At 40.3% G+C, this 4,722-nt stretch overlaps 1 long non-coding RNA gene and 1 pseudogene across 1 annotated transcript; one reads left to right on the forward strand and one right to left on the reverse strand.

Annotated features, from left to right (window-relative positions):
* Window positions 1–809: 809 nt before the first annotated feature.
* Window positions 810–1,424, reverse strand: LOC149223801 (uncharacterized). The gene is made up of 2 exons (XR_016249687.1): window positions 1,183–1,424; window positions 810–983 (listed from the first exon to the last, which is right to left on the reverse strand). It is a non-coding gene; the product is annotated as an uncharacterized LOC149223801 (long non-coding RNA).
* Window positions 1,425–1,702: 278 nt separating this feature from the next.
* On the forward strand, window positions 1,703–4,376 carry LOC149223802 (pentatricopeptide repeat-containing protein At3g12770 pseudogene; annotated as a pseudogene).
* Window positions 4,377–4,722: the final 346 nt, after the last annotated feature.

Below are 4,722 nucleotides of genomic sequence, written 5' to 3' on the forward strand. Positions count from 1 at the left end.
AAAATATATACGCCTTTTCTATAAACTAACTTAAAATCTAGAAGACAATATAGAGATCTAAAGGATAATATTTCTACACAATGAAAGGAAGCTCAATGTGTTTGAAAACCTTTGAAAAAATTGCGAATAGATCAGAAAAGATCAAACAAAGCACATTTGTCTGCATGTTTTAATCTACCAAACCCTTACCCCCAACATCTCAAAAATCACTACCAGAAAGCGTAAATTTAATGAAACGAATTATAATCAAAATATATACGCCTTTTCTAAATACTAACTTAAAACCTAGAAGACAATATAGAGATCTGAAGGATAATATTTCTACACAACGAAAGGAAGCTCAATGTGTTTGAAAACCTTTGAAAAAATTGTGAATAGATCAGAAAAGATCAAACAAAGCACATTTGTCTGCATGTCTTAATCTACCGAACCCTTACCCCCAACATCTCAAAAATCACTACCAGAAAGCGTAAATTTAATGAAACGAATTATAATCAAAATATATACGCCTTTTCTAAAAACTAACTTAAAACCTAGAAGACAATATAAAGATATGAAGGATAATATTTCTACACAACGAAAGGAAGCTCAATGTGTTTGAAAACTTTTGAAAAAATTGCAAATAGATCAGAAAAGATCAAACAAAGCACATTTGTCTACATGTCTTAATCTACCAAACCCTTACCCCCAACATCTCAAAAATCACTACCAGAAAGCGTAAATTTAATGAAACCTTATTTTTAGAGGAAACCAGAATGCCTTGCAAAACTCAAAATGCAGCAATAAACAGGGGAAATGACTCCGATCGCTCAAAACATAGAAGCAGAATTTATACCAAAATGACCGTCAAGATTCAAATGCGACATCACATAGTCCAGAACACCTCGAATTCCTAACATGTTATGGTTACATCCCATGACGGCATCACTTGGACTGAAATTCCACTTGTTGGAGCCTGTGCAGGCTGTCTGTAAACATTCATCCTTGATAAACAATAAATTTCACGTCAAATTTGGGGCACAATCTTGAAATACAAGGCAAAGTAAAGAATGAACAAATTTAAAGAAAACTTCACTCTCATTTAGCAGAGTAAGTGTTAACAAATTGGCTGGTCAGTAATCTCACACTGAACTTGAGCTTAAAATAAGAGAACCCAAACGCATGTGAGGGGACTGCCTTTACCTTGACACCGTTACAATCAGCTAGCTGCTTCGGCTCCGCCATGGTTCTGGTGAGGAATGTCTCGAACAGAAGCAGAGTAGAGGAAGGAAGGCAATCTAAGAATTTAATAGTTTCGAATATTTTATCGCAGGCCCTTTGATTTGCAGCTTGCGGTTGTTATGGTCTTAGGTGGGAATTATCGGCATTTTCGGAGGATCGTCCTCAGTGCACGCAGAATTAAAGCATAACAGGGCCAGGTTCAATGCACAGCAGAAAAGAAGGGAACTCAACTTATATTTGGAAAAAGCAGTCAAAGTGCAGTGCATACTTGCTAGATGACACTTCAAATCAACGGTTGAAAGTGTCTCACTTGATCCAACGGAGCACGGTAAAAGTGTTGACGATTGTTGATGCATAGGAGGGCCTATCAGCCTTATTAAAAGTCTAAGATCCGGGTGAGAATGAAACTCTGCTCCCTTATTAACCACCACCAAAAAGAAATTCCAAATAGAGTGGTTTAGTGATGAGATAAACTTTTCCATTTTTAGTTAAAAAACCATTGCAGTAACGTCTGGCCTATTCTCAGCGGGTCATCACTCTCAAATCGTAAAACACGTTGCACGGATTTGATAAAATACTATCTTTCAGGCTGGATACAGTTTCAGTTTGGTTCTATTGGAAGGTTAATTCTTATGGCGATGTTCGATGCCAGTACCACCTATCTGCTTTGAACTCCAGCACGTTACCAATGCAAGCAAATCCCGTTTCTTGAGAACCCAACTCAGGTGGAGATGCAGTTTGACCAGTAAGAACAAGAATAACACTAGCATCATGCGCCCGGGCACCTTGACCTCCAATACTTTCACCACTACCGAAACCCACGAAGGAGAATCCCAAAATCGTGCTTTGGATAAACACTGCAGAGAGTGTAGCATGACCAAGGATCTAACGCACATTTTACATAATGAGAATCTACATGGGATATGGATTGACTTGAACAGCTATGTCGCTTTATTGCAGACATGTTCGACCATGAAAGCTCTACTCGAAGGCAAGCAAGTCCATGCCCACATCGTTCGGAATGGGGTTGTGGGGAATATTAACGTTGATACCAATCTTTTCATAATGTATACCAAGTGTGGCAGTCTAGAAGATGCGCGCCCAATTTTTGATAAAATGGCTGACCGCAATTTGGTATCATGGAGTGCCATGATTGCAGCTTATGCAAGGTCCGGTAATTGTAATGAAGCGCTCAAGCTCTTTCATGAAATGCAGAGGAGTGGGCTGAAGGCGGATAGTTTTCTCTATCCCAGCCTTCTCAAGGCATGCACTGGCTTAACAGCTCTGCAAAAGGGCAAGGAACTCCATGGATCTGCGATTAGGAATGGATTTGAGTCTGAATTCTTTGTGGGGAGTGCTCTTGTGGCCTTGTATACAAAATGCAGGAGTATGGAGTTTGCACACCGAGTGTTTGACCAAATGCCTCAGAGAACTGAGGCGACATGGAATGCAATGCTTGCAGGGTATGCACGGAGTAATCGCCGTAGAGAGGTAATGAAACTGTTCCGCGAAATGCAGCTTGCGGGCGTAAAGCCCGATTCCTTTACCTTCGGGATTGTCATTGCCATGTGCGCAAACTTAGCTGTTCTCAAACAGGGGAAAGAGATTCACGGATACATAATTGGAACTGGGTTTGAGTTGAATGTGTTTGTGGATAGTGCCCTTGTAGATATGTATGCAAAATGTGGAAGTGTAGGGGATGCACGCCAAGTATTTGACGAAATGTTCCAGAGAGATCTAGTTTCGTGGAATTCAATGGTTGCGGGTTATGTGCAGAATGGGCAAAGCGAGGAAGCCTTGAAACTCTTTAGGGAAATGCAATTGGCAGGTGTGAAACCAGATTCATATACTATCTCTAGCATTATCCCTGCTTGTGTATGCTTAACGGCTCTACGACAGGGGAAAGAGATCCACAATTATATGATCAGAACTGGGCTTGATGCCAATGTTCTCGCAGTGAATTCCGTAATTGACATGTATGCCAAATGTGGAAGTATATTGACAGCACGGCAAGTATTTGACAAATTATCTGAGAGAGATGCGATTTCATGGAATACAATGATTGGAGGTTATGGTTTACATGGGCGTGGCCAGGATGCCATCTTGCTCTTTTCCAAAATGCACCAAGCAGGCTTGAAACCTGACAGTATTACCTTTATTGGAATTTTGTCTGCATGCAGCCGTGCAGGGCTGGTGAATGAAGGTTGGCAATACTTCGAGCAGATGATGGATTGCTATCAAATTATGCCTAGTGTTGAGCACTGTGCATGCATGGTTGACCTTCTTGGCCGGGCTGGGCATTTGGATGAAGCACAGAGCTTTGTTAAGAAGATGACCTTAGAGCCCGATGCATGTGTTTGGGGGGCCTTGCTCGGTGCCTGTAGAATTCATCAGAGTGTAGAGATAGGAGAACAAGCAGCACAACATCTTTTAGAGTTAGAACCCCAGAATCCTGGAAATTATGTGCTACTATCAAACATATATGCCACTGCTGGTATGTGGAATGATGTAGCAAAAGTCAGGAATATGATGAAAGATAAGGGTTTGAAAAAGATTCCGGGATACAGCTGGATTCAAGTCCACAGCAAGGTGCATTTCTTCCGTGTAGGAGGTGGATCACACCCACAAATAGAAATGATCTATGCAAAGCTGGATAGCTTGGCTCGGCAGATGATGGACATTGGGTATGCACCTGATATCAACTTTGCACTTCATAATGTGGCAGACAAAGAAAAGGAGGATGCTCTATTTGACCACAGTGAGAGGCTGGCACTCGCTTTTGGTCTTATCAACACAAGTGATGGGACGCCTCTCAGGATCATGAAAAACCTTAGAGTCTGTGGTGACTGTCATTCTGCTATTAAGTTCATTTCCAAGGCTGTTAAGCGAGAAATATTTCTAAGAGATAACCATCGATTCCACCATTTCAAGGATGGCCTGTGTTCTTGTGGAGACTATTGGTAACAAATTAAATTCATGTATTGATCTTTGTATAGTAGATTTTGTCAGATCCAATAATAAATGAATTTTATAATCGCTTTGTGAATTAGATTATCAATGTTGAAGATGAAGTTGCAACGTTGAGGACAGAAACCGTAGATATCTTCACAAAGAATAACATTATAGTCAGAGACATTGAAAGGGTAAAATAAAAGAACTCCAGTCAGACCTAGAAGGTTTGTCGGAAAATAGATTGTTATAATGGATAGTTAACCTGTAATCTAGTATTTCTATAATCACTTTGCCTAGTTCACCAAGTTGTTTGGTTTCTTGATGGAAACCCTTTTGCCATGGCGTAGATTGAAGCACCATTAGGTGTGAGTACAATATATCAAGTGACCATATCAGGCATATCAACTCAACCAAAAGCAATTTGACTGTAGCTCTCCTTTGATTTCCAGGTTCCATTTTTATTTTTAAAGAGAAGTTGTAGTATTCTTGGAGTGTTATTAATTTGTTTGTTAGTTAAGTATTGATGTTTGGTTGGCTGACGGGTGTTTG

Source organism: Pinus tabuliformis, chromosome Q, assembly GCF_031772625.1.
Source record: "Pinus tabuliformis cultivar Carrire ecotype Pingquan chromosome Q, CPIR1, whole genome shotgun sequence".
Lineage (NCBI taxonomy): Eukaryota > Viridiplantae > Streptophyta > Pinopsida > Pinales > Pinaceae > Pinus > Pinus tabuliformis.